Consider the following 28,000-nt stretch of genomic DNA (forward strand, 5'->3'; position numbering starts at 1 on the left):
CTGATTTCCTGATTGGAATCTCTGAAATCTATGAAGGCTTGGATGGGTCTGGTTAATGCTGTTTCCTGGTAGCGTTATTTGGAGGGGCTGTTGTTGGAGGAACACCTGATATTCATGTTCAGTCTTCCCACTTGGGCTGATTCTTTAAAAAATACCTTCCATTGTTCATCTCGAAGTGTAAGGCCTACCTGCTGGCAGTCTGGTACCCAAGTAGGTATTCATTTAATCCATGAGTTTTCAGACTAGTATTCTCACCCTCAACTATGCATGACTTTCCCCAGGATAGAACTGTTTAAATCTTTTTGATGTTATGCTGTTGTGGGGGAAGAAAAGTAGCACAGTGTCATAGGATAGCCATAAGAATGTAAGGAGAGGAATCCAATTGCTTTTTATTAAATCTTTCAACCAATCTTTTTTATTTTGGCTCCCCATTTCCCCCTAATCTCCATTTCTAGAGATATCTGATGCTGTCAATTTCTGAGTCTTTATGATTTTGAAGTGAAGGTTAGGTCAGTTTTCAGCTTTCCTCATTTGTTGTTAGATATGACCTACTTGGGTTTACAACTCATCTGTCTCCTTTCCTCTCTTCCTAAATTTTGTGCTATTGTATTATCTTTATTTATCCTTAGATATATACCGTTAAAAACTACCTACCTATCTATCTATCTATCTATCTAATCATCTATCACCTATCTATCCATCTATCCATCCATCCACATCTATCCCTTTACTGAGATTTTATGAGGGTTTCTGGCGGGAGCAAAGTTGTATCATTGTGTTCAATTCACTGCCCATGTTTTCCCAAATCCCACTTATAACGTTTTTCTTTTAAGATTTTACTTACTTTTAGGGAAAGGGGAAGGGAGGGAGAGAAACATGAATGTGTCGTTGCCTCTTGTGTGCCCCCAACTGGGGACCTGGCTTGCAACCCAGGCATGTTTCCTGACTGGGAATCAAACTGGTGACCCTTTGGTTCACAGGCCAGAGCTCAATCCACTGAGCCAAACCATCCAGGGCCCACTTATAACTTTTTATGCCCTTGATATAATACATTTTGGATTCTAACTGCTCAATAAATATTAGTTACATTAAAATATATAGGACATAGAAAATCTCCATTGCCTTGTGCTTTGAAGTTGATTAAACACTAATAGTATACTAAATATATTATGTGAGGGGAACCCCCAAAATCCAGAATTTATTTATAAAATAATTGTATATTCGGGGGTACTGGGCAGAAGGGAGCAAAGAGGGAAAAATTGGAACTATTGTAACAACATAATCAATAAAATACAGTAGTCCCTCTCTATATTGTGGTTCACTTATCACGGCCTCACTGTATCACGGGTTTTTAAAAAATATTGTATTTAATTATTGATCGCGGATTTTTCACTGTAAGGTTAATACGGGACTGGGAATGGTTTATAAGTGTGGGTGAAGCCTTAAAATATATATAAATACTAAAATAAATGTAAGGTTCCTACTTTGCAGATTTTCACTTATCATGGGGAGGTCTAGAACGTAATACCCGCGGTAAGATACACCTACTGAGCCATTTTCTTCCATTGCTCAAAACAGTTTTTGAACTGGTCAGTTTTGATGCCTTTTAGTGCTTCTGCTGTTTTTTGTTTCATCTTTCCCACATCTCTTTGAGGACTTTTTTCAGCTGAGGAAACAAAAAAAAGTTGCTCAGGGCGAGATCGGGTGACTAGGGATGGTGGATCATAGGGGGTCATGCCATTTTTGGTCAAACACTGCTCAACATTCAGTGCCCTGTGGGCAGATGTGCTCCTAAATCACCCATCATGAAATGGGCAAATGTGTTGAAAGAGTCTTTAAAAAAAAAAAAAAAAATTCACAGAAGCCTCTCACAACAGCACCAGCAGGTACACTGATACAGGTGGGTTTCTAGAACACTCACCTAGTGGGAGAAGCCTGTACTACAAAGGGCCCACCCTTCTGAAGATAATTCTGGCTTTTTGGGGGGCCCTTCCTCATACACCATGCCTCAAATGTAACCGCTTTTCTGCTTTCTCAACTAAATTTGGAACAAAGAGAATCTTTACGACTAATCCCTTTGTTTTCATATCTAAATAAGCCTCAGAGAAGAGCATCCACATAAATTTATTATGGCTTGTAAATCAGCATTATTAAAACTAATATTAAGCTGTTTTCACTTGAAGTCTTGGGAGTGTGAGGTTCTGCGGAGTCCATGCTTTCCCTGTATGGTCCTCAGTTATAAAATAGATGAAAAAAAATAAAAAAGAAATAGATGAAGATGTTAATAATTAACTTTATCAATGGGTACTCGTTCATGAAGCAGTAACCCTTCATTCCAAAGAATTTGGCTGAATATTGATTATGTGGCTCATTATATTTAGACAAGTGCTTTTGCTTTGGTGTATGATGAGTTAAATTGGATTAAAACTGCCTAGTTGCCTCTTATAAAATGTTGCTTTCTGCGAGGTTTATATATAATTTGTTCAAGGGGTGACATAATTTTGGCCAAAGATCTAGATTTTAGTCCTGGCTCTACTACTTACAAAGTATAAAACTTTTGCTTAATCTTCTCAGCTTCCCCAATGATCTGACTTCCCAATTACGAAACTGAGTTGATACCACTCATTCTGGCTGATTAATAATGGGGATAATACCTACTCTTGTTGAAGTGAGGATAAAATGAGCTAATAACTCCTATTAGAGCCCTTTAAGTTTGTAAAGTAGTATTCCAATATAATTATTATTTTAACATTTTAAATGCTATGTTAAAATGAGACCTATTGGACTGAAAGATTTCGTGAGGGAAATGTACTTTCCTAGGGCCCTTGCCTCTTGACTGTCTTATGGAGTAGAAGTGACACACCGAATAGAACTTTTGTACTCACCAATTCTTACTAGTCTCACTTTGCATTTGCTCTTGACTGAAGAATAGGGAATGGCTGAGATCTTGACCTAATGTAGTCTCTAATCTTTCAAAGCTCCCTGTATTTAACTTGGCTTCTCTCCTGACCCAAACTTTCATGTTAGTTCCAAAATCTCACTGCTCATCTATGAAATTATTTTATAAATAGTGAGTATAATTAAGTCAAGGAAGTTCATCTAGATTGGTCTAAGCATTCAAAGTGCTCAGTGGTACCAGCATTTTTTCTCATAGAATTCCATCTAATGTTAAGAGCTGTTGGTCATTTTAACCATATGTCTGTCATTCATTGCTTTACAAGAGACAAACTAAGTCTGTGCTTTAGTTGCCTGCTCTGGGCTTGGATCATGAGTTTGAAAAGGTTTAACGCATACTATCAGTGATAGTCAATTGGAAGACGGACACAAAGCCATTGTCAAGGATTTTTTCCTTTATTTCTAGAATGCCTTTTGATCACTGAAAAGGGGGTTGATCCTTCCCATTTGTTTCTTTTAGTATGTTTGCAGTGACATAAAAAAGGAGAGAGAGCACCACATCCAGGGAGTTTTTTCTCCCTTTTTGTATTTTCTTCCACATGAAAGGCTTCATTGTTCCACCTCCGCAGTTGACCACAGGCTGTGGAGAAAGTAGCAAAAGCTCAAGAAGGAGAGAAGAATGATTACTGATGTATTTCAGAGTGGTAAGTCTGCCTAAATAGAAATACATTGATTTGTGAACAAGGATCCTTGTTATAATCTTAACAGTCTAAGGCGGCTTGCCTTATTAGTGCCTTTAGAACTGCTTGTGTTTGATTTAATCAGGAACGAAGCCTTTAAGCTGACTTTATAAACCTCCAACACAATAGTTAGTTGTCAGCTGTGATTAGATTTAATTAGTGGAAGTGGGAAATGTATCAGTATTTTTTCACTTCCTTTACTTGATTCCCTCTATGCCTTTTTATTTTTGGAACTTTTCCCTAGGGAAGTATTTTTATTTTCCCTTCTTATTTCTTAGTTCTGGAGAAGAAAAATGATAATGCATATGAAAGAAAGAATATGTGCCTAGGTACTCATTTGTTTTCTCTATTTTTAAATAAAGCACATGCAACCTGAGGTGCTGGCTGCTTTTGAGTAGCTGTGTATTGACAAGATTACCCAAATTAGGAATTTTCTAAGCATGATTATGGCCATGAGTCTGCAAAGAGTCTTGATTGGGAGGAGAAAACAAAGTTTGATAGAGGCAGGCACAGTGGTGGCTGTGTAGTGCTAGGAAAGGCTATCAGTGGATTAATTTATTAGTGTATTTTTGGTTGTACTGTTGTGAAGTACAATGATTTATTAATTTAAATAAGACTAGCATCATTTTAAGACTCTAATTATACACATAGTAAAAATCTAAATTCAGTGGTAATAATCTAATTGAAGAATTATTGCTGAGAATGTTCTCAGAAATTTCCAGAGTGGGCAATTGCCTGTTCTGAGTGAGAGAAAAAAACATGAGGCAGAGCAGTTTTGGAAGGAAGGGAGATGAGATGTTCAGCTTTTGATAAGATATGTGTGAAGCATCCAAGGCCATGGGACAGAGTTATTCAATAAGGGTTTGACCTGTATCTCATTTGCTGGTGAGAGGACAGTACTGGACTCATCAAGGGATGATTAAGACTCTGAGAGAGAATGAAATCATATAGGACAGTAAGTAACTGGGAAGGACCATGGACCAAGTCTGGAACCCTGAGGAATCCCAATATTTAATGATAAAATAAAGGAAAAATATCTGTGAAGAAACAGAAAAAAAAAAAAATCAGAAAGGTTTGAAAAGAACCAGTAGACTGCAGTGTCATGGAAGCTTTGGAATAAATATTTACAAGTTCACTTAGGACAATTAGTGAAGTGATTCTGAAGACAGTGCCAGTCTGATCCTTGCCAGGTGGGGTGAGGATTTCCAGCAGGAAGGGAGCAGCAGAGCTCAGTGACAGGTGGCTCTAAGCACCCACCACTTCTCTTTCAGGAAAGTAATCATGAGACACATTAATTTATGCCAAATCAATTTTTTGGTAGATATTTTTCTTTTTTTCCTTTCTTTTTTTTTTTAAAGATTTTATTTATTTATTTTTAGAAAGGGGAAAGGAGGGAGAAAGAAAGGGGAAGAAACATTGATGTGCGAGAAGAATATAGGTCAATTGCGTCTCACATGCCCACAACCAGGGACCTGGCCTGCAATTCAGGCATGTGCCCTGACCAGGAATTGAACTGGTGACCTTTTGGTTTGCAAGATGATGCTCAACCCACTCAACCACACCAGTCAGGGCTAGAAATTTTTCTAGCAGAAAGAAAATAAATAAGAGAATATAATATCTGGTTCTAATTCCCCAATTCCTTTTTAAGACTTTTATTACATTATATTTTAACCAATTTTTATAAATATACATGAGCACACATGTATATTTGCAAAGTAAATATTACAATTTCTGATCTATTTCTGTAGTAGATATTTTTAATAATATTGCACAAGAACTGAGTATTTACCATTGACCTTAGGCATCTTGGCAAAATACATGGAAAAGTCAGCTACAAGGTTGGTTTCTTGTTTATTTATTCAGTCTTTCTAGTATTTCACAGTCACTTTTTTTCCTCTCAAGATATTTTCTAGTCCCTGACCAATGACCAAATGTTAGTTCTTGCGAATTGAATGGGTTTTATATACAGAAGAAAATTTTGATCCTGAGTTTCTGTGTTCTGGTAGAGACAAGTACTAATTTTATGTAATTGACATTGAAATCTCAAAAAATATTTAAAACGCTGGTCTATTTTTAATCAAAAATCTCATGGTAAAACATCTTTAATGTTTTAAATAGTAAAAATATTGGTCTTAAGTGAGAGAATTCCTTTGCAGTTTGTTTGAAAAACAAAAGGATTAGAAAAAAAGAGGAAATTTGATTATTTCAGTAACTTTGTCAAGTAGTAACAAAATGGAATCCTCTAGTGTGGGAAGAAACACTGAAGAGTAACATCAAATCTATTCTGTTTTCTACTAATGACGATACTGTGATTCTTAAGTTCTGGATTTTCTCATCTGTTAAATAATTGGATTTAGCTATTTGTTTTTTTTGTTACTGTTCCTTCTGGTTCCTATGTTCTGCAATTTCCAATAAGATTTCATTACTTAGCACCAATAATCAATATCATAGTTTCTCAGTTAATCAATGTCCATTTTACTAGAGTAAAATTCTACTGACATTCCCTCAGTAAAAACCTGCTGGACAATACCCATCACAGGAGAATATGGGCAACAGAAGACTACTCTAGTACACTCCTGCATTTCTGCCCCCATCAGTTGAGTTTTATGGTTACCAAGAATCAGCTAATTTTAATCAGCTAATTTTGTTCCCAAATCTGTTTATTCCAATTGTGTTTGTTATTGAAATTATATAATTTATTAAATAGTATGAAAGCCAAAGGGATATGAGTGTGAAAAGAAAGAGAATTGCTTCCACAAAAACTAAACTAAATTTTGAATAGTGTTTCTGTGTGCATGTATGTGTGTGTGTGTGTGGTGGGGAAGTTGTGTAATATAATAGAACATTGTAAAATATTAGAAAACACTCATAAATATATTAGGAAAGAGCTAAACCTATCTTTTAATTCCACTTGAAAGAAACTGAAACCGAAGATCAAAGATGGTGCTTTATGCAAGAAAGTAATAGTCCTCAGTCAGGGCACATGACTAGGTTGCACATAAGGTCCCCAATTGGGGGTGCGAGTGAGAGGCAACCACACAGCGATGTTTCTCTCCCTCTCTTTCTCCTCTTCCCTCTCTCTCTAAAAATAAAATAAATAAATAAACAAACAAATAAATAAATTATTTTTTTAAAAAAGAAAGTAACAGTCCTACAATTAGACTCCAAGAAAATGTTCCACAACAAAAGATAGATGAATGAATACCTGTAGAAATTATTGAAGCAAACATAAATAACTTGGATATGCAAGTATGACTTCTTATCTTTTCCCACTTTATTTCTTTTTTTTTTTTATTTACCCAGGAACTACCAGTCTTGACTGTATCTATTTAGAGGGTATTTACTCTAATTTGTCATTTTGAGGTCAGTCCAGGCTAAAGTCTCCAAGTTTCCTTTGTTCTCTCAGTATTAACAGAACATACTGTACTAATGAAGATTGTGCATAAACTTTTGGAGAGCACTTTTTCCCCCCTAGGCATTTGAAGAATAAATATTTATTTCAATGCTAGTTACATATGATAAGGTGGTAGTATCATTTTCTGGGTGTCCTGTTTTTGCTAATTTGTTGATGTCTTCAAGGCATGATTTCTACCACAGAGACATTACAATTTTAATTCTGTTAGGATACAGAAAGCACGCACTGGGATTAGAGTAGAAACTAAAAATTTAATACTTATCATTCCTAGGTTTCAAGTGCTCCTATTTACCAATTAATTTTTATTATTTTTAAAAAGATTTTATTTATTTATTTTTAGAGAGAGGGGAAAGGAAGGAGAAAGAGAGGGACAGAAACATTGATGTGAGAGAGAGACATCCACCAATTGCCTCTCGCAGGCCCCCCAACCGAGGACCCCACCTGCAACCTATGCACGTGCCCAGACCAGAAACCAAAGCAGCAACCCTTGGGTCCACAGGCTGGCACTCAATCCACTGAGCCACACCAGCCAGGGCTACCAATTGATTTTTAATGTAATGATGACCTCTGGAAGTTCTTGGAGGAAAAAGATTGAACTTTATGCACCTTTTGGGGGGAGCTAAGACAAACTCAAACAATAGGATGGCTGGGACCACATAATTAGATGACATGGTGGCCAGAGGTAAAAACTGAAAAGCAAGTCAGAACCTTCAGTGAGGGGTCAGTGATCAAGCTCAAGTACAGATCAGTATTTGCAGCTGATGCTTCCAAGGGAAGTGTCCCCTCTCTGTAAAGCACTATTGCTGGAGGTAATGAGCTATGCACTATGATCACTGCAAGTCTGAGCTATGCTTTCTCTCCTATCGCTTACTCTCAATATGGTGGCTAGAGTGAGCCTTTTAAAGCCCAAATGAAAACCTGCCACTCCTGGGCTCAAAACCATAGAAAGGCTGCTCATTTCACTATGAGTAAAAGCCAAACTTCTTACAGTACACGGACTATAAGACTATACAATGATCTGGGCGCTAAATGACTTCTTTGCTCTCATCGCTGATTATTCCTCTCATTCATTGTCCTTCAGTGACTGGCCTCCTTGGTAGTCTTTAAAAAAAGACTACCCTATGACCATTGTTGCTCCCTCCATTGGGAATGCTTCATCACCCATAGCTGCTGGCATGGCTCCCTCACTTCCCTCAGGTCTTTGCTCAAGTCTCATATTCCCAGTGACGATGACCTTGACCACCTCTCACATCTCACACTCTCCTTTTCCTGCTTACTTGCCCTTTTATATTATACAACTTAGTTTACTTTTTCTTGCCTGCCTATCTTTGCTAGAATATAAGTTCTATGAGGGCAGGATTCTTTAGAGTTTTGTTCACTTTTATATTCCAAGTGCTTAGAACAGTGGTCTGACTAGGAACATGGTGTGACTCAATTTAATATTGGTTCAATGAATGAATGAACAAATGAACATAAGAGTCAGGACTGGCCTGAAAACAGTCCAAGGTATTCTTTGCCAAGGGCAAAGCCAATGGCAAAACTATCAGTCTCTGGGGATTTATTGAGGATATCAATGATCTTTTTAGACTGGATAGATCTCTTGACTTTAGCTATAGTTTGCACATCCCCCCCTTTTCCTGTGTCCCACTACTTTCTTGATTTTATGGTCTTAAATTCAGGTTTGTTCAGGCAAAGAGAGTCAGAGAACTGTGGCTAAGACCCATATGATTCAGATAATAAACATACTTTTGTTTCAATTTTGTGACACATGGGCAAATAGCCATTAAGGCTTTCCCCCCCTTTTTCTTCATTACTTGTCTTCAGTTAGGTTTAATGATTACCTAATGATTCATCAGTTATGACCTTTCTTTTTAACTCCTGCAGTTTCTGACCCTCTCATATTGATTGCATCCATTTTTGATTTTAAGATTTATAATTTCCCTTTCTTCCCTTTCACCTAATTGCAGTTTAAATACCTCTAGTTTTCACAGCTCTCCTTATATATAAAGTAATAATTATACTGTAACAATAACAGTAAAAAATATTTAGTTTTATTGAGTGTGTATTATCTGCCAAGTTCTTTTTTTTTTTCAGATTTAATGTGTTTTATTGATTAAAATATTACATTTGTGCCAATTTCCCTTCCCTCTGCTCCCCTCCACCCGGTGGCCCCCCTCCCTCCAATTGTCCCCCCCTTTTAGATTATGTCCATTAGTTGTGCATACAGTTCCTCCCAACCTCTCTCCGTCTATTCCATTCCCTCCTACCATGATCCCCAATTCCTATATCATCTCCCTCCCTCTCCCCACTCCCCCTCCCTGTTGACCTCCCCCCAATATGCTTCCCGTACCCACAGTTCCTTTTCCACTCTCGTTGCCTGTTTAGTTTGCCTTTGTTTCATCTCCCTAGCTTCTGTTTTTTAAACCAGTCCCTTTAACATCTCATATAACAGTGGTTTGGATCTAACGAACTCTTTCAGTTTTATTTTGTCCTGGAAACACTTTCTCTGTCCTTCTATTCTGAATGACAGTTTCGCTGGATAGAGTATTCGTGGTTGTAGGTTTTGGATTTTCATTACTTTGAATATTTCTTGCCAGTCCCTTCTTGCCTGCAGGGTCTCTCTTGAGAAGTCAGCTGATAGTCTAATTGGGACCCCTTTGTACATAATTCTTTTCTTCTCTCTTGCTGCTTTTAAGATTCTCTCTTTATCTTTAATTTTTGACATTTTGATTATAATGTGTCTTGGAGTGGTTCTCCCTGGGTCCAGTCTCTTGGGAACTCTCCTTGCTTCCTGGACCTGCAAGTCTATTCCCTTCCCCAAGTCTGGGAAGTTCTCCTTTATTATATTTTCACTCAATTTTTCAAGTTCTAGTTCATCTTCCTCGCTCTCTGGCAAACCAATGATTCTTATGTTGGGGCTTTTATAGCTGTCCCAGAGGTTTCTGATCCTCTCATCGTTGCTTCCCATTTCCTCTCGCTGCATTGGTTGACTGCTTGTTCCTTCTCCATATTCCAGTTTGTTGAAATGAACTCTGGATTTTTTTTCCTCACCATCTGTCTCGTATGTGGTTTTGTTCCTTTCGTTATGAATGTTTTTCGCTTCTTTCTTATCTTTTTCCTGCTCTTTTGTGAATTCTGTAAGCCACCTGATAACAATGGCCCAGAACTGAGCTTCTGACAGGTTTCTTATCTGTTCATCTGTCAGGTTCTCTATCTGTTGCCTGGTGAGCTGTGCTACCGGGATTTCTATAGTTGTCTGCCTCATTTTGACAGATGCGTTTTGTTTTCTTGGGCCGGCTGTAGGGAGCAGTGCCTGTGTACTCGTAATGACCCAGCGACTGGCGCCTGTCTGCGACCTATTTCGCAGCCCTGTGGTGCTTTCTTTGGGGGCGGGGGTCCAAGATGGATTCACACAGTTATTCAGCTAGGAGACCGGGATCCATCCTCCCGCCCCCCTGGGCCTCACTGTTCAAGGCGATGCGGCGGCCGCTCTCCCCAGCGCCGGGGTCGTGCACCGCCAGGGGCTTGACCGCAGCCGGGATTCCTCGCCGCCCCGCCGCTCCAGGTGTGACCGCAAACGGCGCTGCCCTCTTTAACTCTTACCTGCCCAAATGGCACCGCTGGTTTATAACTTCATATGTTGGGCTTCCGTGTAGTTTTATTTTCTGGAATTTCTAGTTATCCTTTGTTTTGAAGTAGTTGTATTCCTCTCTAGTTGTAGAGGGAGACCTAGCGTGTCCGTCTAAGCCTCCATCTTGGCCGGAAGTCTCTATCTGCCAAGTTCTGATTTAGGAACTTCAGATGTATTTTCACAAATCTTTATAGCAGCCTTGCAGGAGGGGTTTTGAACTCAACAGATTTACTCTGTGCTTTTCAGTATGTCTGTTTTCTTCTGACTGGCCCAATCAGAGTCATCAGAAGCTCTTGGTGACCTATAGACAATCAGTACTTTAACCAACTTCCAAGGTGAAACCACTAGACAGTCAAGGCTGAGAACCTTTGGGTAGGTATTGAGGTAGAACCTATCTTAGAGTGTGCTGAGAAGTAAGCCCTAGGTTGCCAGTAGCTTCTTACTTACTACATTGGAAGTTAACACTCTTCCTAGCAAACCATACTTTGCTTGTCCTGCTCCTGTAGCATCTGACGTATATATTATCACACAAATGCAAACAAACAAGATCCATCTTGAAGTTTCCAGCCAGCAGATATTGCTCAAGGAGACCTTGGTTCTTTCACAGGCCAGCCTGTGCCTTTTGACTCTATGTCAAGTTAATTCTATTTTGTAAGCAATAAGGGACCAACTGGTGCACCTGGGAACAAAAAATAAAGCAGATACTGTACCTGAAAAAGTAAAGACAAGTATCTGAATACGCGTCAAGAAAATAACTAGCTTCCCCTAATTTTCTTGCTTATTCAAGTAAAAGAGCATGACTCAAAAGTTAGAGATGTAAAATTGCACAGACTCATATCACTCTAGTTAAATCAGATAAAGTGAAATGATTGTTAAATGTGGAGTTGGTAATCTATGACCCATGAGTCAAAGTTTTACTGCTACCTATTATATAAGTAAAGTTTTGTTGGATCCAGCCATGTACATCCTTTCACATATCGTCTATGGCTCCTTTCATGCTACAGTGGCAGAGCTGAATAATTGCAGCAGCAACTACAGGTATGGGCAATAAAGCCAAAAGCATTTGGTCCTTTACAGAAAAAACTTTGGCTTGTGGTCTAGATTACTTAGAGATTATTCATTGTGGTTGCAAACTACTCAAGTTTTTATATGGAATTTGTACATGATAAGATGCTAGAATCACAATAAATCTATAGGCAATGAATGGTAATATTTTTTGATTAAACTCTCCACAAAAGAAAAAAATAAACTCAGCAGTCTGAAGTCACTAAATTGTTGAGCAATTGTTAACCTGTAAATCCATTCCCAGAATTACTCCACGGGTCATAAAGAACACTCTGTGGGAGGATAAAAGATAAGTCTTTATAGAGAGACATCCATTTCAAAGTGGAGGACATACTCACCAAGTATGAACAAGAGCATTCATTGATGTGTGGAAAAAAGATTACAACTATGGCTTTACATTAAAATGTAGAGAAAGGAAATGAAGATTTACTGATATTTAATGTACAGATGGGCACTCATCCCTGAACAAATGTACTATCAGACAGGAATTTGTTTTTTAAGGAAAGAGTAGAGGTTATCCAGACTCAGAAAACAGGATGTGGAATTATCTCGCTTGAATTCTGTGCTTGACACACACTTAAGTTTGCATGCACCTGGTTAAGTGGATTTTGGGATTTCATTATTTACTTCACAGAATGAACAAGTAGATTAAAAGATTCCTGCAAAAATATCTGAGATCAAAGATAATTGTTCATGCATTGCTTAATAGTGGAAAAAAATGGCAGAGTTGACATTTCTATCAATTATATAGCACTAGTTACTCAGCAGCCAAAGAAGTAAAAAATAAATTATTAATTCTGATGAATTTTGAAGTTATCAAGACAATATATGAAATACGGATCTACTTCCCCTATCATTATAGATCTATTGAATACTGTGTCAAATTTAAGCAAAATTTTTGCACAACTTCTGGGTTGGATTATATAATGAATACTATGATTCAGTAGGCAAGATAACGAGGTTCTTTTTCTTTTCACATTCATGTATCATTAAAAATTAACTTTTCAGCTATGACAATCTTTAAAATTAAGTTGAACTGAATCATAAACATTAAGCCAAGATTTAAAAATATAAAATATGAATAGGGGGAACAATGGGGGAAAAATGAGACAACTGTAATTGAAAACCCCCAAAATAAAAGAAATTATATAAAAAATATATATAAAATATATTAAATCACATTGTTTATACAAATTTTAATAAGATTAATGATATTTAAAGATGAGAAAAATTTTATAAATTAATAAATATAATAAACCACTATTTATGTCATTTTTATCTCATTTTTTTACAATTTGTTTTGTATGTGTTATACTATGTATATATTTAGTACAATAGTATGTGCATATAATCATTATATATTTTTAAATTTAAGCATATATCTTCAGTGTGTATATGCATATATGTTTTGTTTTTAGATGTGTGAAATTAAAAAGTGTAAAAGTATGACTTAGACAATGATGTATCAGTTCAGCCTTCCTATTAGAGTATTTTGGTATTTATCTCTGACAGTTTCTTTAAATGAACTTCCTTCGACTTGCTGAAGTCTTGGTACAGTGACATGAACTGCAATAATTCCTCATAAATATTTACTGTCACGCACTTGTGTATTTTATATTTTTCCACAGTGGCATTGTCTGTCATTAATTCTGGATACTTAAATACTAAGGATATTACTGATTAAAATGACTTTTTGTTGTGCAGGAGTCCCCCCCCACTGAAGGGGTATACATTCTAAGACCCCCAGTGGATGCCTGAAATTTCAGGTAGTACTGACCCTACATATACCATCTTTTCTTATATATTTACACCTATGATAAAGTTTAATTTATAAGATAGGCACAGTAAGAGATTAATAATACTACAAATAAAATAGAACAGTTATAACAATACACTGTAATGAGTTATGTGAATATGGTATCTCCCTCTCTCTCTCAGAATATCTTATTGTACTGCACACACCCTACTTCTTGTGGTGATGTGAGACAATAAGATGCCTAAGTGATGAGATGAAGTGAGATGAATGGCTTAGGCATTGTGAGATACATCAGAGAGAGAATCATTTGCTTTGAGTGATCCTGGATGGTTGAGCCAACACAACATCGATGGTTGGATGTCAAGAGAAATTATATTGATGGCTGGGACATTTTATATTTTTGTACTGCTGTTGACTGTGAGGAACTGGAATAGCGGAAAGCAAAACTACAGATAAGATGTGATTATTATATCTTTTACAGGTGGTCATATGGCACTCCTGTTACTGTTTACTTTTGTTCCTTAAAAAATTATTGTATGGTCATATACTTCATTGACTCTTTCTGATTCAAGTGTAAGGAATGAGAGTGCTCCATTCAGACTTCGGGTATATCTGGAGATGACACAGTTTTCTTGGGGTCAAGTGACTTTCAGTGATATTGACTTTGTTTACTTTAGTCAAAACAAATCACTTTTCTTAGGAAAAACCACTTAAATTTATTTGGTATTTGTTGAGATACAAAGGACCGCTTTCATACCACAAATTGTGCTAAATGAGATACCTTTTTGATATCTTTTCTGGCCTAAACAGATCTATAATTTCACACCTCACCATCATGTTCATTCAAACCTTTTCCCATTTGGGAACAACCATAGTCTCAACAGTACCAGTGACACCGGCCAAAGCTCTCTTTCAATTCTTATTTATAAATTGCAATATTTCTTCTATTGAGCAAGTTAGTATGTTGATTCTTCTTTATTAAATTGCAGTATTTCTTCTACTGAGCAAGTTAGTATATTAACTCCAGTAGTTCTCTTTCTCTTCCATCAATTTTAGGCTAACTGTGTAAATTCTGTGCTTTGTATTTGTCATCAGAGAAAATCTCAGAACTTGATGTCTGCTACCAGACTGGCAAGAAAATGCGGTCCCTCATTTGCTTCTTCCTGGAAACCAGTCTCAAACGCAAATGTCACAGCTTTTACAGGGTTCAGCAGATGTCAAAATCCCCTCCATTACTCCCCACCCCAACTCTTATTCCCAGCAGCTCTGTGGTGCCAGTTATAATTGAAATTCATGAAAACAGAGTGGCATTTTATACATGGATGGAAACAATTTGTGGGGGAGGCATAAAATAACAGGGGTACACTTCTCATAGTTACAGCCTATGATCCTGTAAGGATTTCATTTTTTAGTGAAACCAGTTTGCATTCCATATATTCTCAGTTGGAATATTTTAGGGAGGAATTCACAGTAACTACCTTTGATGTGGAATGAGCTCTAGTCTCATGGCTAAAGAAGTTTATTTCTTCTCTAAAAAAATAGCTAAACATGGCAGGTCTATATTGAAAATTAATAGCTTGGGGGAATTTAGACTAAAAATAGAGGAAAAGTAAATTTTTGAAATGTAGTTTAAGAAATGAGAAACCATTAATTGGTATTTTAGTGAAGTACTTTTCTATATATTTGTAACATGTGTGTACAACACTCATTATGCTAGCCAGTAAATCCTAGGCCGGAAAGAACAGCTACCCAAATCACACATTTTCTATTTCTATTTCCTGTCCTTAAACCAACCATTTATTTATTTTTATAACGTGCCAGGCATTTACTAATACTTTTACATAAATCATCTTAGCAATTCTTAATATATTTTTTACCCTTATACATCTGAGAGAGATGACACATTCTCATTAGAAACAGTAGCTGTTAAACAATAGTGTGACTCATTCTCCTTTATTTGGAGGGAGCAGTTTAGGGAAAACATGAGAATTTGTTGGAGCAGCTAGAATTTAAGCCTATACCTGGTTTCAGAGCTTATGTTCCAAACCACTATACTCTAAACTTCCCATATGTTTAATCTTTCACTGCTTGTAATGGACTAAATATTTCTGTCCTCCCAAAATTCATCTGTTGAATTTTAATCTCCATTCTGAGGTGAGGCCTTTTGGCAGGTGATTAGGTCATGAAGGTGAAGCCCTCATTAATGGGATTAGTGCCCTTATGAAAGAGATCCCAGAGAGATTTTTTTGTTCCTTCCACCAGGTGAGGACACAACAATGAATCAGGAAGCATGTTCTCATGAGATACCAAATATGCCAGTGCCTTGATCTTGGACTTCTCAAACTCCAGTACTGTGAGAAAGAAATTTCTATTGTTTATCAACCACCCAATTTATGGTATTTTTGTTACAGCAGCCAGAACACACTAAGCAATTCCCAACCCCTTCTCCTGGATCATCCATGATCTCTAGGGACTTAAGCAACAAAACAATCTGTCAGAATTCCACTCTCAAGTGATATGGGCCCTGGTGAATCTGTCTACTGCTGCCTTCACTGTCTAAGCTCTGCTGGGACCACCAATTTTCCACTGTACCTCTGGCTCTGCTTTTTCAGGCATTTGTAATGCATCAGTATATACACTTTTCTTTTGATCAGCATGGACTTGGGAAGAAGGTGGCACCAGAGGGTAACACAACTTGCTTTCTGACTCTTTAGAACCCCTTGCTCAGGCCCAAGACTACTAATGAGTGCTCATCTTTCTCAGGAGCCTGCACAGCCATGCTCCTGCCAGGGCCTTTACCCCCAAAGCATGTCTAAGCAGCTCCCTGTCTCAGAAATGACAACCACTATTGCTTTTTTGAATTCTAGAATCCTCAGAGTGAAGGCTTCTTTCTTTCTTCATCTTCCTAAAATATAACTGATGCTTTTTCCTCTTTCTTCCCATAATGAAGTTTAAAGGACCCTTAAGAAGAACTTAGAATCTGTCTAGTGCCTTTTCTTGGGGGATGGGCGATGGAATATTTTTTATTTCTTCTTGACAAATTGCCCATTCCGTGGATGTAGAATAAAAATTTCAGTACAAGCTAAATCATCACATGTAAATCACTCGGCTATATCAAAGATGCCTAGGACAAGAGTGCATGCCCTTGTTAATTCCTTTCTTGTAAAACAAAACATTTATTGTCTTTAGTTATGACCTAAACATAAAAATCTATGTCATAATCTTTTAACTTCTATTATTTATTTTTTAACTATTGCAAGAACATGTCCTGGTAAATAGTCCAGAGAGGAGACACTGCCAAGTTTGCTGCCAAGGGCCTCGCAGAAAGAGAACTGAAGAAGCCAATCTCACAGGGTTCTGTTGAAAACAAGCAGCCTTTTATGGTCCCCCCATATCCTCACTGCGATGGTTTGGCAGTAACTTCTCAGAACCAGTGTGCAAGGAAGGGAGGTAGAGAAGTCTCCCTGCAGTGTTATACTTGGCTATGATTGCTTCATATCATTTTATGCCTGGTAATTCAACGAGACTGCTTTCCATTATATTAATAGGCATAGCTGCTCATGAAAGCACATCTATCTATGCCAGGAGAGATCATCTTCATCATACACTGTGTCCAGAACTTTCCTGAGAATTATTTAGGAAATATAATATTGAGATCAGACCACTGACCCATTGTCCGCTCTCTTAGGGTGAGTTCCTCGTTTTCCTCCTTTGAGGGTTTAATAATAATGGCTCTCATTAGAGTTTGGAATTTGAATATTTACTTTTCCTGGAAACACATTGGGCTCTAGATAAATGCATTTATTTCCTACTTAGCATTCTTTGAGTTAAACATACAAAGATGATAGGGTGTGAGGTAACTTGTCAAGCCACAAACATAACCTGCTTTATAATAATGCCCTCCCACACTGTTATCTTACTTTGGTATGGTATGATTCAAGTCCTAATCTTGTTCCCCTACCACTAAAATTAAAGGGATTTAAAATTCATTAAAGCATGTCACATAGACTAAACCAACACAAAGCTCTTAATATGAAGTTGACCTTTTTAAAAAAATGCAGAGCTCAGAATTTGACTCCATCACCTCAAAATTGAGCTTAAGATCCATCTCTACAGTGTTTCACATTATTATTATTGTTATTATTAATATTTTACCAAGTCTTTCTGAATTGACTTGGGTATCAATGATATTCTTTGCTTACCAAAACAATCCAAAACATCTTTTTTTTTAAAACCTCCTGTTCTTTCTTCCTTAATATTGTTTTTATTAAAACCTCATTTGGCAGGAGCTCAGTGTGAATAATAACATGGGTGTGGGCCTCCACATACCTAGGCCTCAGGGAATTCACTTACAGAATGTTTAAATCTCAGCTGAGGCCTCTTAAGTCTACCCAGTACAGGTGGAGATGTGTACAGAGTCCATGTGTTTGGAACTAAACAGGAGGTTCCGCCTTGGATTAGGAAGGAATAAAAAGAGAATATAAACAATCTAGAAACCTGTTTGCATCTTGACAGGTGGCTGTTGATTAGGACAGGCATATAACCCACCTGGGTGCCTGAGTGGAAATGTCATGCCTTATTTTAGAAGGAAATTAGATTCAGTGATAGGAGATGCACTCTAGGGACTAAATAAAATTCTAATAACATTTAACATGTGCCACTTACCAACAGATCAATTTTCAAATTTACTTTCTTTTGTTTTCATTTTTTTATTTTTGAATTTATTGTGATGACATTGTTTAATGAAATTGCATAGGTTTCAAATATACAATTCTATAACACATCATCTGTATATTGTATTGTGTTTTCACTTCTCCAGGTCTCCTTCTATCACCATTTTTCCCTATAGTCACATTTGCTTTTCACAGAGATTTAAAATAAAAATAAAATGATAGCAAAATGGTAGATCAGTGAAGAGAAATTTATTAAAAAGCATAAAAAGTTTGACAACAGATTATGTGAGATACTTCCCCATGCCCAATTTCTACAAAGTGCTAGTTTTTAGAAAAGATTATATAAAAACAACTTTTAAAATTAAGTCAGGTGCAGACAAATCTATAGAGACAGAAAGTAGATCAGTGGTTGCCTGGGGCTGGGATTAGGGATTGACTGTAAACTGGCACAAAGGATATTTGGGGGGTAATAAAAATGTTCCAAAACTGGATTATGGGTATGGTTGCACAACTGTGTAAGTTTAATAAAGATCATTGAACTGCACATTTAGAATGGGTGAATTTTATGGTGTATAAATAACACCTCAAAAAGTTAAAAAATTTGAACAGATGAAGCTTCATGACATTGAATTTGGCAATGATTTCTTGGATATGACACTAAAAGTACAGGTAACAACAACAAAGAAATAAATTGGGTTACATCAAAACTAATAACTTTTGTGCATCAAAGGACACAATTAGCAGAGTAAAGGCAGCTCTTAGAATGTGAGAAGATATTGTAAAATCATATATCTGATAAGTGGTTAATTGCCAGAATACATAAAGAACCCTTAAAACTCACCAACAGTAAAACAAACAACCTGATTTAAAGATGGGCAAAGGTCTTGAATAAAAATTTCTCCAAAGAAAACATACAGATGGCCAATAAGACCATGAAAAGATGCTCAACATCACTAATCATCAGAAAAATGCAAATCAAAGCCACCATGAGATACCATCTCACACCCATTAGAATAGCTACTATCAAAACAACGAGTAAATAATGTGTTGACAAGGATGTGAAGAAATTGGAACCCTTGAACATTGTTGGTGGGAATGTCAAATGCTGCAGCTTCTATGGAAAGCAGTATGAGGTTCCTCAAGAAATAAAAGCTTGAATTACTATATAATCCAGTAATTCTACTTATGAGCATATAACCAAAAGAATTGAAAGCAGGTTTTGAAAAGATATTTGTACTTTCATGTTTATAGCAATAATATTCATAATAGCCAAAAGGTGGAAACAACTATGTGTCCATTGACAGATCAGTGGATAAATAAAAAGTGGCATATATAATACATACAGGGAAATATTACTCAACCTTAAAAAGAAATAAAATTTTGACACATGCTACAACTTACATGAACTCTAAGGATATTATGTTAAGTAAAATAAGGCAGTCACAAAAAGACAAATACTATATGATTCCGCTTCTGTGAGACAGGAAAAATAAAAAGATGGTTTCCAGGTGCTGGAGGGGTGAGGGGACAATAGAAAGTTATTGTTTAATAATTATGAAGTTTCAACTTTGCAAGATAAAAAGAATTCTGGAGATGAATGTTGGCGATGGTTACATGACAATGTGAATGTACTTAATGCCACTTAACTGTACACGTATAAAGGTTAAGATGGTAAAGTTTATGTTATGTGTATTTTGCCTCAGTTAAAAATTTAAAACAGTACTTGCCTGGCAGAGGAGATACCATGATCACAGAGGTCGTCTTCCCAGGGTGAGGCTTAGCCATTGCACTCCGGATGTGCTGACCCCTGCGATTTCCCCAGATGTGGGAAACTTGACTGCATCATTTGTTATAGTGGGGGACTGTGTTTGTGCTCTCCCCTATAAAAATAAAGTAAAAATTTAAAACAAGTTAAAAAAAATCTAATCACACGTTCTTGTATATTGTAAAAATGGAAAAATTGGTTTTACCTACTTTGGTCTTTAGAATAATATGTTATTAATAAGTAGTTGTGAGTGTAAATGCATCCAAGACTGTGCTGATCAATTCTGATTTTGCCTCTGCTCTTCATCTGTTATCATGGAATTAAATCTCACTTTTGTGTGACTAATCTTACCCAGTACAGTTTCACAAATTCTAGTCCTGCAGCTCTAACCTCTTGATGATGTTTTCACTAGAACATAACCAAATTGTCCCAGACTCATCATGGTAAATGAAAATTCATTTTCTTTATCGGTAAACAGTGTCTGCCACTTGAAATCCCTGTTTCTTCCAGTGATCACTATTATTATGGCTTATATCTGTGAACTCATTTTGGATCTTATCTATTTCTCAGTGACACTTACTGAATTTTCTGCTCCCATATTTTTGTATAATATTTCTAAACATACTATACAACATTGACAGGTAAGTTTATATCTTAAAACACCCAGACCATTCACAGTTCATCCTATTTTATCTACCCAAAATAATCTCTATTACCAAGGTTAATTCTCTGCTTCTTGTGGTATGATCTACTTAATGCCCACATTCTTTCTCTCATGTGTTTTCACCTTCTTCTTTCCTAGATAGAGTGGTCTTCTCCCTGTTTTCCACTTAATTATTTCTTCTTATCAAACCCCCTCAACCTGGAACCTTCCCTGGTCACTGTGTTCTGTCATCTCAACTTTCTCTGAATGGCTGCCTTGACACTTCTATCTCCCCTGGGTCACACAGTGGATCCTGGGCTCTATGAGCTGTCAACACCAGACAAGAATAACAAAAGCAAACCAGGATGGGCCTGGGGTCAGATGACAGGAGAGTGTTGACAGGAGGCCATGAGTTGAGATGGGATTGTTGTCCGGGTCAGATAGTGAATTAGCACAATAGAAGACAGAAGGATGAACCAAAGGAGCATGAGAGTCAAAGTCTTTGGAAAAGACTGAAGAACAGTAGAACTATGAATTGAAGAAAATCCCAAATATACCCCAACTTCTAATAAACTCTCTAGTTTCACCATGCCTTGACTAGTGCACAACCTCAAGCATCAGGACAATTCGGGGGGATTGGAATATAGGCTGTGGTTCCTGACAGACACAGATCCTAATCTCAGTCCCCCTACTGACTATCTGTGTGATCTTGGTCAAGTTATTTAACTTCCCCAGCCTTGTTGTGTTAACCTCTAAAACAGAAATAATATTGCCAAAATTAAGGGCTGTTGTGATGATTAGTAAAATTAAATAATGTAGATAATGCTCCTGTAGATGCTCAGTGATTGTAGCTATTAAACCTTTTATTTTGGCTGAAGTCAATTGGTCTGTAGGTATTGAATGAAAACTACCTTCTCTATGAGTTATAAAGATAATATCATCACTAATTACTGTGAAAATAAAGTGTAGTGTTGATGAATGTCAGCCCACATCTTAAATATGTAAGAAATAAAATGGCAATAAATACATATCAACCAACAATTGATTTTAAAAATAAAATAAACAACCAGAACAGAAACACAATCATTGATACAGAGAATGTTTTGATGCTTTCCAGATGGGATGGGGGGATGGGTGAAAAAAGGTGAAAGGATTAAGAAGCGTGAATTGATTATTACAGAATGGTCATGGAGATGTAAAATACAGCATAGGGAATATAGCAGCCAAAGGACATATATGCATGACCCATGGACATGGACAATGGCGTGGGTGGAGGGAGGCAAAAGGGGGAAAAATTGGGACAACTATAATAGCATAAATAATAAAATATAATCAAAATAAAATAAAATAAATATTGCCTTCCTTTCTTCACTTTTTTCTTCCTTTCTTTTTTCTTCCTTTTAATTTAATTTTTGCTCTGATATGGACTGGTGAGAATTCAATCTCAGTGATTTTTGGGATTCTCCACCTCCTTCTGTTTTGGGGTCAAAAGTTTAGAGTCTTTCACTAACATTAGGAGAGTCTTGCTACCAATTGGTCTCTGTGTATCCTGAGTACTGCTGAGATATTCACCACGCCCAGGACTCCATCAGATCTTCTGCTACGCTTGGACTCCAGTGTCAATCTAAGAACACCGAATCAAAGTCCAGTGTCATAGGAAACCACATAAAGAAAAAAAAAAAGGAAGAAAAGAAGCAATCATTAGCCCAGGGAAACCTGGGTGTCCTTGTTAGACAATAAATTATCAGAAGAAAGTCCTGTGTTCTAACCAGAAATTATAATCTCTGTAGAAAAAAGATAGTGGAGAAGAACAGAAGGAGTAAGGCCATGGAAAAGCCTAAAGTCCAAAATATTGTAGGGATTTTTCATTTGCAATTTTAATGTTTCCTTCTTCTGGTAGAAGACACACGCAATGTTTAAAGCCTATTTCCAGTTGACTCTAACAAAGGGAATTTACCCATTGTGTCAGGCAGGAGAAACATAATCAATGACTTATTGTTTTGGTCCTACCCAAACTGGGTTACTTAACTTTATCTCTGGGGACCCAAGTTTCTTCATCTGTAAAGTGAATATGTTCTAACCACAAACTCTTAAAAATATAGTTGAATTTAAAATTCTCTAAAATCATCTGATTGAGGAAGATGATTTTAGAGGGTGCACTTTGCTGTAGGTTTCAGAGTTATAGCTAAAAAAAAGAAAACAATTCAGAGGCAAAATAACCTTCTCCCAACTGTCATTCCTCATTAGGTCACCTCTATTATATAGCCTGGATGACTTTCTGTCCTGAATTAGAGTCATTTGCTGGCCAGTCTTATCTCCTAGTTTACTACTAGAGTTAAAGTTCTTTAAGGAACTGGTTCAGCTCTCCAGAACCTTTCTTCTCTTCTTTCTGACTGTTTAGACATATTAATCTTGAACATAGTAAGCACTAACAAGAATTATTTACAAATGAAGGGAAATAACCAACTTTAAGTATTCAAGAATTTCTTCTGAACGTTATTTATTGAACTCTTGGAAAGTTGTTTCTGTCACCCATATTCTAACAGACTAAAACTGCTTTTGTCTTAAAATACTTACTTTTAATTTTTGCTATTATACTTAACTCTTTACAAGCATTTTCTCTTTTATCTCACAAGTCTGAAAAGTACATATTGATATCACTTTCCATGTAGGGAAATAAAGGTTCAGAAGAGCTCAACAGTTTGCTCAAGAGCATTCATCTGCTAAAGGTTAGAAGCAAAACTTGATTCCAAATCTTTTTAGATACCAAAGCCCAACTTTATGAAGTAGAGATACTTAGATATTTAGATATATAAATTCTTGAAATAGAACTAATAATTGTCTCACAATTGAGGAAGCAAACTGGTTTATGGGTATCCATAGAACAGCAATGGTAAATTTGTAAACAAAACTTCCCCCTCCCAATGCAGTCCAAACACTCTCTGATTTTAAGCAGTATAGTACTGAAGTCTAGCCTTGATTTGTGATCATGGTACTCACACAGGTTCACCAAGAGTCTGCCAACACAATTACTCTGCTCTTAAGCAACAGATATTTTAGTGAAAGAAAAAGGAAAACATTTTAAATAAAGACCTAGGAAAGAAATTGATTGACCCAACCCCATTAGGACAATTTAGAGTGAAATAATAGCCTATTGTTTTTAGCTTATTCTGAGTAAGCAACTATAAATTTTCAGTGTGCATCCCATAATGCCTACCAATTTTCAGAACATTGAAAACCGTTTTGACACACTCTATAGAAAAATGAAGTCTGTTATTTGTGAGGGGAGGAAAAAAAATGCCAGCATTGCACACTGTTCAAGTCTATAATAAACACTCTTTGGAATGTGTTTTGTGTGTATGTTACACTTAATCCACAATGAATACATGTTTGAACATTAGACTCGTCTTTTTTCCAAAGAACAATTTTTTTAATGGATATTTGTGTCTCATTAAAAATCAGAACAGGACTTCCGGCCAAGATGGAGGCTTAGACTGACATGCTCGGTCTCCCCCTACAACTAGAAAGGAATACAACTGCCTCAAAACAAAAGATAATTAGAAATTCCAGAAAATAAAACTACACGGAAGCACAACGTACGAAGTTATAAACCAGTGGCGCTCGTCAGGTAAGAAGAGCGGAAATCAGGAGGTGCTGTTTGCAGTAGCACCAGGGACAGTGGCAGGGGGAGCAATCCCAGCTGCAGTCGAGCCCCGGCAGCTTGGGACCCCAACGCTGGGAAAGGCAGCCCCCGCATTGCCTCAAACGGTGAGGCCCAGAAGGCAGGAGGACAGATCTCAGTCTCCTAGTGGAGAATAATGGCAGGAATTCATCTTGAACCCCCGCCCCCACACAAAGCGCCACAGTGCTGCAAAAAACGTTGCGGATCGCCACCGGCCACCAGGTAGTGACAACAACGCGCCACAGCGCGGCGAAAAAGATAGCGGATCACCGCTGGTCACCGGGTTGTGATGAGTACATGGACTCTGCCCCCTATAGCCTGTCCAAGAAGCAAAGCAAAACGCATCTGTCAAAATGAGGCAGACAATTATAGAAATCCCGGTGACACCATTCACCAGGCAGCAGATGAAGAATCTGGCAGACGAACAAATAAGAAACCTTTCAGAGGCTCAATTCAGAGCCATAGTCATTAGGTGGCTTACAGAATTAACAAAAGATTTGGAACAAGACAAGAAAGGATTGAAAGCCACTCATACTGAAAAGAACAAAAACACATACGAGACAAGTGGTGAGGAAATGAAATCCAGAGATCAAATCAACAAACTGGAACATAGGGAAGGAACAAACAGTCAACCAGTGCAGAAAGAGGAAACAAAAAGTGAGGAAAATGAGGAGAGGATCAGAAACCTATGGGACAACTGTAAGAGATCGAACATATGGATTATAGGATTGCCAGAGGGCAAAGAAGAAGAACTAGAAATTAAAAAATTATGTGAAAAAGTAATAAAGCAGAACTTCCCAAACTTGGGGAAGAAAATAGACTTACAGGTCCAGGAAGCACAGAGAGTTCCAGAAAAACTGGACCCAGGGAGAACCATTCCAAGACACATTATAATCAAATTGTCAAAAATTAAAGATAAAGAGAGAATCTTAAAAGCAGCAAGAGAGAAGAAAAGAATCATATACAAAGGGGTCCCAATTAGACTATCAGCTGACTTCTCAAGGGAGACCCTGCAGGCAAGAAAGGACTGGCAAGAAATATTCAAAGTAATGAAAAGCAAAAACCTACAGCCACAAATACTCTATTCAGTGAAATTGTCATTCAGAATAGTAGGGCAGAGAAAGTGCTTCCAGGACAAAATAAAACTGAAAGAGTTCATTAGATCCAAACCACTATTATGAGATGTTAAAGGGACTTGTTTAGAAAAAGGAGGATCAAAACTATGAACATTAAAATGAAAACTGCATCACAAGAACCAACAACAGAAGCTAGGGAATCGAAACAAAGGTAAACTAAATAGGCAACGAGAGTGGAAAAAGAACTATAGGTATGGGGAACATACTGGGGAGAGGTCAGCAGGGAGGGGGAAGGGGGAGAGGGAGGGAGATAGTACAGGAATTAAGAAGCATAGTTGGAGGGAATGGAGTAGACAGGAAGAGGTTGAGAAGAACTATATGCACAACCAATGGACATGGACTAAAAGTGGGGGACAACTGGAGGAAGGGGGGCTACCGGGTGGAGGGGAGCAGAGGGAAGGGAAATTGGGACAACTGTAACAGCATAATCAATAAAACACATTAAAAAAAAAAACAGAACAGAACTTACTTGTTTGTCTTTGAAAGTCATTTTGCCTTAAGGATCCCTTCTTTATCTTGTGGTTCAGTAAGGGCTTTCTTGATTATTGAAGACTTCTTTTAGCTTGACAGTTTTAATATGACATATAATATGGAAGTTTTAATGTGATATGTAATATGGAGGTCAACTCCTCTACTCCTCCCCCACTTACACCTTTAAAAAATCATTGTGGAATAATATACATCTAGAAGTTTGTCTTCATAGACACACCTAGAAGTTTTCTGCTGCTAATTGCTTACTTCACACAGGTGAGGACACTGAATTCTCTCAGTGTTATTTTGAGCTTGGCTCTCATAATTACAAAGAATAAATAAATTTTGGATGAGAGACATTAATTCTTTTGGTTGAATTTATGCAATTTCTATCTGTAATATCTAATCTAATTTATTTATATATAAATGTATACATAATGTATAATTTTATTTACATATAAATAAAATGTTCAGTCTTTAATTAGAATTTTCTTATCGGAGTTCATAATTTAGTAAATGAATGAAAATCTCATTTAAAAATCTATGTCCTTATTGTACCTATGTCTAGTGGGTTTCCAGAAATTATAACGGAATCTTTTTACTGGCAAATATATACAAAATAATCAATTGATAAATATATGAAGGAATATCACACAATTTCAAGCTGTTTCCAAGACTGATTGAAGTTTGATCAATTAACTCCCAGGACTCATCACTTTTGAGGCTGAGGACTGTTTGTGGGTAGGAAGGTCTGCACATGTTTGCCCATGTGTCTGTATGTGTTCATAAGATAACACTTTATTTATTTATTTTTTTAATTATTTATTTGTTTGTTTATTTATTTATTTATTTTTAGAGAGTGGGGAAAAGAGAAAGAGAAGGAGAGAAACATCACTGTGCAGTTGCCTCTCACTCGCGGCCCCACCTGGGGACCTGACGTGCAACCTAGTTATGTGCCCTGACTGAGAATCGAACCAGTGACACTTGGCTCGCAGGCCGACGCTCCATCCACTGAGCCACACCAGCCAGGTGTAGATGACACTTTAAACCACAGATCATAACCTAGTGGTTATATCACAGATATGTTTTGATTTCCCAGCATGGTGTTTTGAAAAATAAACTTGTTGCAAATATTTATAAGTCAGCAAATATCAATGAAAACAGATTACCTCTGGGATGGAAGTTTCTGACTATATATTTATCCTTAGAACACATGTGTTTATTAATATAAGGATATATGTATACATAGTGCATGTAAACCATTAAGCTCGGCTTACATGAAATGGAACAAAATTAAAGGGGAGGTTTGGCAATTATCCTGGTAATTAGCTTGATAAAAACAGCAGATCTATTCCTGTTTCATGATGGTTATTTTGGTTTTAAATTAGTTCCATTACTACAAGGCTTGAATTAATTAACCAGGTAATTTTGTAAACTGGCAAAGTCTTCTTCATAATGAAATAGGTATTCCCTGCTTGTGCCTCTATTGCTCTGGAAATTTTAGATGGTGTAATTTTAGAAAGTTCAGCTCACAGGGTTCCTTACTGACTGTCCTACAAACTTGACTTTAGATCTGTAAGGGATGTCACCACTTCCAAAAACTGTAATCCTATTTTTGAGCTGCTCTTCTCACCCCCAGGAGAGTGTATGTGTGAGAGAGAAAGGAAGCCAGGCACAGAGACATGATCAGTGCTGAAGGTGAGCTCAAATAGCAATAAATTATACAAATAAAAGCTCTCGCTCTCTCTCTCTCTCTCTCTCTCTCTCTCTCTCTTTTAAAATTGAGGTAACAATGGTTAATCACATTATGTAAGTGTCAGGTGTACAGCATTATAATTCAGTATCTGTATGCACTGTAGTGTGTTCACCACCCAAGTCTAGTTTTCATCCATTGCTATACATTTAATGCCCTTGATTCATTTCACCCTTCTCCGCACCCCCTGCCCCCCTGATACCCACCAATCTGTTTGCTTGTTTATCTGTGCGTTTGTTTTGTTTTGTTATTGTTTATCTCTTTTTGTTTTGTATTCCACATAGGAATGAAATCATACATGGCTGTGTCTCTTTAATGAATCCCCTTAGCTCCTCTACTGCCCTCTGCCTAGTTTGGGTTCTAAGTTTCTTGGCT

General features: G+C 37.1%; 1 long non-coding RNA gene and 1 other non-coding gene across 2 annotated transcripts in view; both read left to right on the plus strand.

Annotated features, from left to right (window-relative positions):
* The first annotated feature begins 3,529 nt into the window (after positions 1–3,529).
* LOC150013159 (uncharacterized) overlaps positions 3,530–28,000 on the plus strand; it is an 86,480-nt gene continuing 62,009 nt past the window's right edge. Inside the window, exon 1 of the long non-coding RNA XR_016510801.1 lies at positions 3,530–3,599. This is a non-coding gene — a long non-coding RNA (uncharacterized LOC150013159). The remainder of the gene's footprint in view (positions 3,600–28,000) is intronic.
* On the plus strand, positions 19,895–20,058 carry LOC150013160 (U1 spliceosomal RNA). The gene has a single exon (XR_016511012.1). It is a non-coding gene; the product is annotated as a U1 spliceosomal RNA (small nuclear RNA).

The sequence above is a fragment of the Furipterus horrens genome, unplaced genomic scaffold, assembly GCF_987537825.1.
Source record: "Furipterus horrens unplaced genomic scaffold, mFurHor1.1.pri manual_scaffold_4, whole genome shotgun sequence".
Classification (NCBI taxonomy): domain Eukaryota; kingdom Metazoa; phylum Chordata; class Mammalia; order Chiroptera; family Furipteridae; genus Furipterus; species Furipterus horrens.